The sequence below is a fragment of the Astyanax mexicanus genome, chromosome 8 (genome assembly GCF_023375975.1).
Source record: "Astyanax mexicanus isolate ESR-SI-001 chromosome 8, AstMex3_surface, whole genome shotgun sequence".
NCBI classification, from domain to species: Eukaryota; Metazoa; Chordata; class Actinopteri; order Characiformes; family Acestrorhamphidae; genus Astyanax; species Astyanax mexicanus.
Window position 1 is genome coordinate 31,737,932 of NC_064415.1, and position 12,581 is coordinate 31,750,512.

Genomic DNA, 12,581 nt, shown 5'->3' on the forward strand with positions numbered 1-12,581 from the left:
GCTAATCAACATCACCCTAGGAGTGATGTGGGGAGAGAGCGCCATCTACCCACCCAGAGAGAGCAAGGCCAATTGTGCTCTCTCATGGGTCCAGAAGCTGAAGGCAAGCTGCATGACAGGGATTCGCACCAGTGATCTCTCGATCATAGTGGCAGCACTTTAGACCATGTCCCAAACACACTGTGTTAACATAGTCATATCGTCGCTGTCCAATGAAGAACAAGTATCTCCAACATGTCAAACGAGTATCTCTTACACTGTGTCAAAATGTATTGATGAATGGATGAAGAAAAAAAGTCTCTAAAATGACTTGAAATAAACTCTTTATACACTTACTTCCATTGGAAGTTATAAAAGTTTAATTTCTCTTGTGTAAAGTTGCTGTTCTAGAGATATGTGTTTTTTTTTTATTGGACAGCAACTAAATGTATTCACAAATATATTCAGAGAATGATTGACACTGTGACACTGTGGGGTTTGTCTGGAACTCGTACCAATGCAACACATAGCACATTTCCATGTCATTGTCACTGCTGTGACAAGAACATTCATTCCATCACCCAAATTCTATCTAGTCAGTCTGGTGGTTTCTTTCCATTGTAGAATGGGATGTATGGGGGCTGATCAGTTGTGTAGTAACAGATGAGATACAGCAATTGTAAATCTTACAGTGCAGTTTGGCCAACTTGGTTGCTTGCTGGTGGTTTTAGAAAATCTTTACATATGTGAAGATTAGTGAAGACTTACTCATAGCCAAGACTGAGCTTAAATAGATATGGAATGGAGGTGGTGTGTTAGTGTGTGTTGAGCTGCTATAATGTGTTGATGATTGGATTAGACAAAGCAGTGCTGCTGAAGTTTTTAACCACTTTTAAACACGAACCCGGGTATTTTCGTCTCGGTTTTGGCCTTCCGTCCACACAAAAACAGCGTTTTCGGTCACTGAAAAAGGAGCTTTTTGAAAACACCTTCCAAGGTGGAGATTTTAAAAAATTTCGCTCCCACTTTCTGAAAACGCTGATGTCACATAGCAAGTCTGCGCATGTCTGCTTTTTGCTTAGCATTAGCTTAGAGATCCGTAGGGCACTCTTTTCGCCGCAACAGCAGCGAACTCTGGCCTTATGTTTAAAGGCATATTTACACCCAGCTGATCCAACTAATGAACTAACTGCCCTCTCTGACACAACAGCACGAAATTACCCAGAACCAGATTTAAATGCTGTAACACGTTTGACAAGTATAGCTGAGACGAGTGATAGTGGCGTGTTTGACTGTTCTACACGCTACTCTATCGGTATGAGCTCTAATTATATATTTTTTTAATCCTCTGGAATATAATTAAGAGGAAGATGGATGATCACAGGCGATCAAACTAAACAGAACTGCTTGAATTTTTGCACCAGGAGTGGCATAAAGTTATCCAAAAGCAGTGTGTAAGACTGATGGAGGAGAACATGCCAAGATGCATGAAAACTGTGATTAAAAACCAGGGTTATTCCACCAAATATTGATTTCATAACTCTTAAAACTTTATGAATATGAACTTGTTTTCTTTGCAGCCATTTTTCATTTTGTGCAAATAAATGCTCTAAATGACAATCTTTGTAATTTAGAATTTGGGAGAAATTTCCGTGGTTTATAGAATAAAACAACAATGTTTTTTTTACTCAAACATATACCTATAAATAGAAAAATCTGATTCAGAAACTGAAGTGGTCTCTTATTTTTTCTTCCAGAGCTGTATATGTACATAATAATCAGCTTGCCTCAGTGTTCAGCATGTGGCTGTTCAAGCTTATTTGTATTCAGTCTGGACTGTGTATGCAATATATTTTAAATGTGTCAGGTCTCTTTCTTCTCTTTTGAAACCCAGCTACTGGATACCTGGGTAAATAAATACTGAACAAATGTAAGACTGGCAGAGGCTGTAGTCCCTTCAATAAACTGAGAGACACAGACAGCAGTTAGGTCAGGCTCTAATACTGCTCATCTAAGCCTGGCGTCATGAGTTTCATATCACATACATAAATAAGATGGAGAGAGACAGAGAGAGAGATGAAGAGGGAGGGTGAGACTGGAGACATAACAGACTATGGTTTTATCCATATCCTTCATACTGCATTATCCCAAGAACAGCCTGATAAAAGCACTACCTGGATATATTATATTGGGTTTGTTTCAACACAATCACTTGGAAGTAGTTTGAAGAGACGTCCACAATCGTGTGAAATCAGTGATTATTGTTCAGTTACTTTGCTTTAATTGTTAGAGAACATTACAGTGTTTCTGTCCCTGTTAATTGTACAATGATGCCTTTAAAACACTGACATATGGTGCTACAAGACTTCTAAAAGGTATACTGTTGTATTTGCCTCACAGATATTAGCAGCAGATCTGTTAAAGAACATGCTTTACACGTGCATTTCTGGACAAGCTAAGAAAAACAGAACCATGGCTGAAAGTGAAAGAAGCATGTAGACTGATGTAATATTACCTGATGTAATATTGCCGGATTTTACGCAAATACTGCTGTAACACAAACATTTTTTGAAAGGTAATAATGTCATATAATGTCCCTTTAGGGACTCTAATTTTAGAGTTGGGAGTCAAAGAACATCAGACTTTGACAGAAAACGCATCATCAGACTGATAGAAGCAGAATGGTTTTTCATTTTAGTCTCTGTGTCATGAACAATAAACCTGGACTGCTATGGACTGGAACCATATCATCGTCAATGGCGAACCCAGGTTCTTTTTTTAAAACCACTGGTCAGGTTTGAGCATGGAGATTCTTTATCCTACCCAACTACCAGATTTATCACCAATCAAGCATTTATGGAATCAGCCAGGATGCCTAGTTCTGCAAGCTATGAGTGTTGGGCAAGATCTACAGGCCCAGCTGTAACATTTCCGAGCAAATGTGTCACAGGATGTCAAATGGAACCTCTACATTCAACCGTATCTCATCTAATGTCCAGCCTAGAAGCAGCCCATGGGGGTACTAGAGCCTCATTTAAGTTGTACAGTTTTCCCCCCAACAGACATATTCATTTTAAGTTTATTTTGGCATTTTTCAGAAGGATAATGCTCGCCCACACACAGCAAGGGTTTTTCAGCAATGTCTCTCCACTAGATTGCAACACTTCCTTGGATTGCTTGTTCACTGGATTTTTTGCGCCAATGAAGGATTCATGGGACCAGCTGGGGAGCCAACTTCTGCAACTTATGAGTCTGCAGAAACTGGATGTTATATTGAACCTTTATATAATCCTCCACACCCATCTAGAACTGAGTTTGAGCAACCCTAGTCATTTTAGCAGCAGGTATTGTTGTTTATTTCTCTCTGACAGCTTTTGTACTGACTCTGCTGAAACTCTTCGGCTCTCCTAAAAATAGTGTGTCTTTTATCATCGGAATGGTTGCTACAGTAGTAGGAACACAAAATGTACACACTGTCAAAACACTCTGCATCAACACCCTTATAGAGAGTGTGTGTGTATGTGAGGATGTCCTGATGCATGAGTGCATGGGACTAAAGAAATGTTCAGCGTTTCCCTGTAACATATTTAAAAGTCGCTATGGCTTCTGTCAGCTCTCTGAACTTTTTCCAACTTTTTGATTTTTGCTGTCTAGCATCTTCTATCTTATGTCTCATGTCTCAAGAAACTTTCAGAAAGAGAAATGTGTTATAGTTTTTACAAAATGTAAGATAAACATGCCAAATATCATAAAACAAGGATCAGTAATGTTTCTTATATAGTGTATTTTGCAATGTCTGATAGAAGCTAAAGAACACTGAACTGACTTGGGGTTATGTGAGAAATGGATGCCAATTTTGTTAGTTAGTTTGTTGGTATGGACAATTCTAGACAGACACTGCAGGTCACAATCATAATTACCCATTATGCTGTCCACTGTGGGTGGTTAAACCTTATGAGACATATTCCTGGTACACATATGGCCAGTATTAAGCATGAACACATTCCTTTTTTTTATGAACACTGCCCTGAACGACTCAGTTTACAAATGATGAATGTAAATGTGAGCATCATTCATTTTTTCCACGACTGAACGTGTAGCCAAGCCAGAGCTAAACCTACCCACTTCCTATATCCGATGTTATATCAAAAAAATGACTGAAACTGATGGATGGAGACACAATTAGGTCCAAAATGAATGCAATGCAAAAAATAATTGGCAAAAACTAGACAAAATCTATTTAAATTAATTTATATATGCTTATTTTAAGCAAAAGAAAATCTGCCAATGGGATCAGCAAATATTTCTTAGTAAGATTTCTAAAAGAAAGCAATCACAAAGTCTCAAAATGAGTAGAGTAAGACCTAAATTAAGCAGAAATCACTGTTTTTATTATATATATTAATTTCTGTTTTTTGTGCTTATTTCAAATGGCTTAAAATTGGAAGAAAATTCTAAGTAAGACTGATTTAGATAATAATTCCTAAAATAAGCAAAATAATCTAACATTTATAATGCTTAGTAGCACAAAAAAATTATCAGAGAAGAAAATATTGTTAATTGCCTTAAAATTCAAAATTTTCACTTGTTAGGATTTATTTTTTTGCAGTATGGGAGTAAATTGAGCTAAATGGCTAAAACATTGAATAAAAAATATTAACTACACTGCAAAAAAACTAAACCTTAGCAAGTGAAATTTTCTAAATTTAAGGCAATTAATCTTATTTTCTTCTCTGATAAGACTTTTTGTCTTACTAAGCATTGTAAGTGTTAGATTATTTTGCTTATTTTAAGGATAATTATCTTAATCATTCTTACTTAGAATTTGTACCTTATTTTAAGTAATTTGAATCAAGTAGCAATCAAGTTATTCTTATTCTTGTGTCCAAAAACAGTGACTTTTTTACTTGATTTAGGTGTTACTTCACTCATTTTGAGATTTTGTCATAGCTTTTTGTAAGAAATCTTACTAAGAAAATTTTGCTTACCCCATTGGCAGATTTTTTGCTTAATATATATGTATTTGTCTTAATTTGCATATATATTTTGTCTAGTTTTTGCCAGTGGATTTTTTGCAGGGTATCCACTTGTCCAGGCTATTTGTTTAATTTAGGACAGTAAATTGATTTATTTTTATTAAGAATGCAAAGAAAACATACCTGTATATTTCATTGGTAAGTGATTTAATGCTGGAGTTACAGTCAAAGTATGTTTTAAAGTGTTTTAAATAGAGTATAAAAGCTTTAAAAATGTCTGTGGTACTGAAATATTTGATATTGTTATGTGTTAAGGAAATTAGTTTAAGTTTCAGGACAAAAATCAGTGTAATGTATGAGATATATGATATGCAGCAGCCTATTTATTCCTTAATATTTCTGGGCTTACTTGCATGCACAGCGCTCTTCAGGTCTTGCCACAGCATCTAGCTCAGGTTCAGGTTAGGACACTGACTTGATTCCAAAATACAAATACTGTTTTAGACAGTTGTTGTTTTGCTTATGTGCTTCAGGTCATTGTCTTGTTGCATCACCCAGTGTTTCTTCAGTGTGAGTTATGGACGGCTGCCCTCACCTTCGTCTGTAAAGTGTTTTGATTCACCTCTGAGTTCATTGCTTGCTCAATGACTGCAAGACGGGCAGATCCTGAGGCAGCAAAGCAGACCAGAATCATGATGTTTCACAGAGAAAGTAAAATTTTGTCTTACAGTGTTTTTACCACTCCGAACCTGGCATTGTGCATTTGTGCTATAGCCTTTCACATTTGTCTCATAGTACATCTTCCAAAAAACATTGTGGAGAATCCAGGTGGCAAATTCTAAACACCATAGCCTGGACCTCTATCCTATCATTTAAGTCATTCTTAAAATTATGTATTTACAGTTACTACAAGTTATTTGCTAATTGTTTAAACATATGTGTGTAATCTACAGGATGATTTGCAAATCAAGTGAAATCTAATATTGAATAAATCTAAATAAAATGAATACATGTCTAATTATTTTTTTTCCCAAATTGGTGATGTATGTTTTAGCAATCAATTGTTATTTTGCATAGTCTACATCAACAAACTTCTTAAACTGTTAAAGGTAGCCTTTTTCCACATTTTTTACATCAGCACTATTAAATTAGGATAAAATGGACGTCATCATCAATGGACATTGGGCAGGTGTAAAAACAAGTATTGCACTCGGATGTGGGCCAGATCAACAACACAAAGACCTGTGAGAGGACCTCGATCCAAACCAATTATCAGATATAATCCTCAATTTTGTGGTAAACTGCTGTTCAGGTGCAGTATACCCTGATTTATTAGCTAAACAATTACCACAGCTCTGAACTAAGGCTTTCTCTGCTGCTAGTCAGCTAGTGCTAAGCTGTTTTCCCACTAAACTTACCGCTAAGTTTACTGTTCACGCCTGCACAACTCTGTTTACTGATGCGACAGCTCTGACTAATAAGAGGAGACAGTGTACTTACATGGTTTGTTGGTATTCATTTTTGTGTATTTACGCTTCTACCAAAACAAACCAATACAAAGGTAAAAATGGTCCATGTAAATAAGTGCATAGAATGATACAGACCAGAGAAATGAACTACAGAATTACACACACCTGTAGTTCTTTTCAGTTGTTTCAGTTTGATTTCTGTTGATTCGGTCCAAATTTGTAAATTTCGAACATTTTTCTCTTGGTTTAATTTGTTTTTACACAAGAAAAAAACCCAAGTACACCACATGACAACACTGTCTCTTCTTATTGGACAGAACTGTCTGGGGAGGAGCAAGAAAGTAAATACAGGAAGAAGGTTCTGTGTTCCATAATAGTGTTTACTTCTATACAGTTTAAGATATAGAGACATCAGAGATGGACTATATAATAACTGTAGGAATTATTTGGGTGACATATTAAATATTGCAAACTTGCAAAGTACAGCTGATATTTGAGTGGGAATGAAATCATATTACCAGTTATACAACAGTTAGTTCTGATCTCACAATCTGATTGGTTGAGAAGTGTTCTAACCGTGATGATATTTGTGATAACAGCACAGCCTTTAAACAATAAAACCTTCTCCTTCCGCTGACGCGTTGCTGAGTAACGGCATATCGTCGCTGTCCTATGAAAAACACCTATCTCCATTTTTGTTGATTTTTAGTTTACTACATAATTTGAACAGACAAACTATCCCTTACACTTTGCCAAAGTTTCTTGATGAACGGACCAATAGAAACTCTCCTGTAAAGTTGCTGTTTTGCAGATAAGTGTTTTTCAAGAAAATTTTGAATCATTACCTCCAGCAGCAGCATTAGCTTAGCACAGGCTAGCACCCAGCCAAGGCATGCTCGCCCACAGCCCGCAGCGCTGACTCGTCTTTTGTGGAAAAAAGAGAAAAAAAATCCATCAGTTACTTGGCCCCAGTCTGACAGCCGGAACAGTAACCAACCAGGCTAGGCTAAGCTAATGCTAAGCTAAATCAAGCTACGCTAACCTTACCACAGTCCTGCAGGCACAGCTAGCCTGCCAGCTAGCTAACCAACACCACCCAGCAAACAGGCAGAATGCTTGCAAACCTGCAGCTTTCACATGAAGACGACTCTGTGGAGCAGGAGAGCATTTTACAATCTGGAGATATCAGGAAAGCCTTTTTAGAGCAGTGGATTTATAATGAAAATGAATCAGTGTAATTGCAGAGAGTCATTAATGATTTAATATTATTAAGTTTACAATATACAGTAGTTTCTGTGGAAATGTAATTATTGTCAATGCCAACCAAGATAAAATGGTAAAAAAAAAAAAAAAGTCCTGCTGGAAAATGAAATCTGCATCTCCATAAAAGTTGGTATCAGCAGAGGGAAGCAACCCCCTTAATCCCCAATTTTGATTTCAAGCTAACGTTCATGGTGTTAGCCTGTATAAACCATACATCATTTTGTACAGTTACAATTCTGTTACAGTTGTTGTGGAACTATATTTTGGCAGAAGGCACAGTCTGTATTAAAGCGTATTCATTATCAATATCTGAGGGCCTTTTATTTTCTTTATTCTTTTTGTAAAAAAAACTGCTGTATAAAAGCAATAGAACATTTGATGTTGTGTGTTATTGTGAAAAACATCACAGCTCCCTCTCGTGTTCTATGGCTTTAATTAACATGCTCTAGAATTAGTTTGGAATGGACCAAGACCGCCAAATCTCACGAGTCTTGGCGCGTTTTTATATTTCTGGTTTGCACCTGATTACTGTATTCACACCTGTCTAAATCCATTACACCAAGGGTGAAAACTTGAATAAAAAGTGAAGGTATGAAAAATCCATCAGAAACAACAGTTAAGAGGCAAGCTGGAGGTCAAGCTGAGGTCTAAAATATCAAGAAAGAAAGATCCACTCATAGGACTGCTGGAAAGGCAAGTCAAAGGGAATGTTTTGACTTCTAAAGACCTGTTTGAAGATTAAGCTCAAGGAATGGCTCTTTGCAACAGTATCAGTCTGTCTCATGCTATATTACAGATATACTCTCTACAATGGTGCCAGGCTATGTTGCAATTAGTGTTTCAGTTATATTTATGTGTAAAGATTTAAGTATAATCATGTCTGTGGTAAACACTGTCTAAAAACCTGTTGAAGTCTGACTGTAAACATGAAAGGCTCTCACAATGACAGCCTTACTGTTTCAACAACTTTTATATTGTACATTCCTTCAGTCCTTTTAAAGCTTTTTCCCTTAATGCATTAACATGGAAACCATCCTCATAAACTGAAAAACAAAAAATAACATTACCATAAATCACTGGGACAATCAATTAACAGATTCTCAGACTCTCTCTACAGACACACATTCAGAACCCATCAAAACACCGATTTCGACTTAATCTAGACACATCTAATTCAAACACTACAGTAAATCACATAATCAAACAGCAAAAAAATATAGGTAAAAATCTTTAGGTAAAACTGCACATGTATTCATGATTGTTTCCTGTTGTTCCTGTTTAAGTATACAGATCAAGCAAACACTTTTAGGTATTTATGCTGAGAGTAAATAAACAGAAGAGTTTTACTGACCAAAATAAACGCTTTTCAGGAGAGATATAAGTTATTTGTAAATATTTATAAGATGCCAGAATTTTTTAAAGACGGCAATACCACAGGAATGGGTATCCCAACATCAGCTTCAGCTGCCTATCAGACTGTTTTTTTGGAGTCAGCTTACTGCTTAAAATGACCTATATTTACTGTTTAATATATGTTTAATATATGTTTAATATATATATATATATATATATATATATATATATATATATATATATATATATATATATATATATATATTTATATAAATGTCTCCGTTCCCATTCATTCAATGAAAATGAAGCCAAAATCTTCCGCCATGTTGGCGATCCTAAAACCCGAGTCTGCGCAGTAGAGACCAGGGAAGGGAGAAAGACTGTGGAGAGCAGCCTACTCATTTGAATAACCCCGCCCCTGAGGGCTGCCTCGCGGTCACAGGTTGCAGAGCGGAGTGGAGCAGATCTGACGGTCTGTTATTGGTCCCGCCCATAAGCAGCCCTTTTACCATAACCACACCTTTTTTAATAGAGCTGAATAACGTTTTAAAAACGAATTCTGTGGGGATATAAAATTTGACAATATAAGCAGAGTTTACACTAGCTGTTGCATTTAAATAATGAAGGTAGAATTACAGTTTTACAAAATTTTAGAAAAAAAAAAACGATGGGGATGAGTGGGGTTACACAACTTGCTGCAACCGAACAGCAGGCGGCTCCCGACTTTTGGTGGCTTCACTTTTGAGAGACGATGCTCTATCCAGCTATACACAGTCTATGGTACAGGCCAAAAAAGCTAACACCTCTAACTAAAGCAAAGCATCTTTCTGACAGACGTACAGATGTATAGACGCATTAGAATGACTGAAGAGCACATGTGAACATGCTTGTGTTCCTGACTTAGAACCTTGAGGTGGCCAAAGAACTATCCGGAAAATAAGTCAGCAAGAAAAAAAAAAAAGAGAAGTACACATAGCCAATTGATCTTCCCATCTCTAGTAACCATTTCCTTAACCTTACAATTTTTTTTATTTCTAAAAAACATTAAAGTTTACATATTTTATTATTATTTATTTATTGTTTATTTTAATGCAGTTTACGGTTATATTGCATTTACACTATTCATGAATCTTTTGAACAAAAAGCTATTGTTATTTTTTGTCATGTTTTAAGCAATTTGTTCACACTGAAGTGATGTAAACCGGTTTAAACAGAATGCAGATCAAATGTATAAAAATATCCATCGTTTAAGTAATGAGATGTTCTTACATGATACATAATCCCAAATAATTTGAATTTCATAGACACAAATACTGGCTCCAGTGATACACAAGTATTGACATATAAAGTCAATCAATTTGAAAACTGCTTTAAAAAATATGAGTAGTAGTTTGGGAGGTGCACTGGGTGATGTATGGGTTTAGGGGCAGGGCAGGAGGGAGAGCTGATTGGGCTGAGCTGCACCAGCAGCATCAGCAGTGTATCTCTGATAGGGGGATGCAGATGGTTGGATGTCACCAGGTTGCGGTATTATTGATCAACTGATCTGCATATTGTGACTGTCTAAATACCAAAGTACAGAGACACATCATCCTCACCTAGAGAAAATGAACCTGAGAGGCGAAATTCAGTCATGTAGACACAATAATAAAAGTCTTTTTGGATTTTAGAACATGGATCTTTATTAGAGTTACAGTTAAGTTGGCAATGACCAGATGCAACCGGTCAAATGTATTTTATTTCATATCACTGACAATTTGTATATCCTTACTTAACAGTCATATAATAAGGTTTTGAAACGTGAGCATAATCTTTCTTTAATAAAAGTCTTTTTATGCACTTTTTCAAAACAACACCTTTAGTGCTGCTTTTCTCCTCATGTAAAATTATTTACATAACAGTCTTTACATTGTTGCAAAAGCATTATTTTATGGATTTGCTCTGCACACATTTTTCACATTATAGGTTATGCTTAAATATTAAAAGTGTGGCCATGTGGAAAGAAATGTAAAGAAACAGTGTGTTAATAGTGTAAATTACACAATTATAGTTTAAAATAGCAAACCGGTAAAGAGAACACCATTATCGAAATGATCACAACAGGCTTTTTAGGGTATTGCCAAAAACAAACAAACAAAAAAATAAAATCCAGTAACACTCATGGTCCAGAGGATGGCAGCACTTTTCTTCTGAGCGCAGAGTTTCAAAACAAGGACACTTAAAGCACAGTAGGCTCCACAGCATTCAAATTCAGGCCGACTGCAGAACTGAAGCAGGAATTAACTCACAACTGCGTGCTGTGAAACGGAATAACACTGAAAAATTAGCTTTTTTTTTTAAAGAAAAGCTTTCAAAATAATAAAGCAACAGGAGTGACAAAAAAAATGTGCTCTCACAAATGAACATGCGAATGAATTCATGTTTTGGCTATGCAGTTCATATTCAATGTGAGAATATTGTAATGCTGTACGTCTGAAGCAGCACAGGCCTTTTCCCTCTAAATAAAACAGTTCAAACTAAGCTCATGAATTTGTGGTGTATTAATGTCAATCTGGTGCTTAAACTGGAAACAATCTGTTATTTAACACTTAAAAGAACAGTGTTTTTCAACCTAAACTCTGCCTTTTTTAACATACAGCCTATTATAATAGACAGTAACTGTGATGCATTTCCCTGTATTTAGAATAGAACGAGGAACCCGGTGACCGTTCTTGATTAAGTTGCTTTAAAACAAATGGGAGGACATGAGCAGCAACAACTTCCTCATTAACAGTAATCATACATACATACTAGGGGTGTAACAATGCACTAACAATGCTCACACATGATAAAATTATTGTATTTTTTAATATCTCAGTTAGGGGTGTGTCATATCATATTGTATGCAATAATAAAAATATTTTTTATTTTGTTGCAGTAGTGTATTCTTAAAATTATTTTTTTTAATTCAGTGTTTAGTCATATCGCCATTAGTTATCGTTATTGCAGAAAAATACCATGCGAAAATATCGCAATATTATATTAGAGCCGTATTGCTCATCCCTACTCTAGAGTGAAAGTGTCATTGTTTAAGCGAACCAAAAAAAAAAAGGAAATGTAATTAAATTTATTGCTCTACTTTAAAAAAAAATTGTATATCTTTACTAAAGTATTTCTGTGTTTTGGTGACTTTTAACTTTAATCCGACTGAATTTAAAATTCAAACATCTTACTTTACACTCCACTACATTATTGGAAATCTGTTGTTCCTTTTGGCTTGTGAGAGCTTGGTGAAGGATCATCTCTCTGAACCCACGAGAGTCAAAGCCTGGAGAGCCAAAACCTGTGCATAAACAGAACATGGAATAGTATACGTTGCCACAAGTCACTTTTTTTTTTTATTGTGATGCATCGTGCGACAGTGCTTTGTTACACCCCTAACCCACACATGTTGCATTAAAAATGTATGTGCTGATTTTTAATACTCACAGCCTTAACCCTTTCAGACCCTGCGTCCATTACAACGGAAAGCATGCACTTTCTATTTTTATGTTCTGTTGCA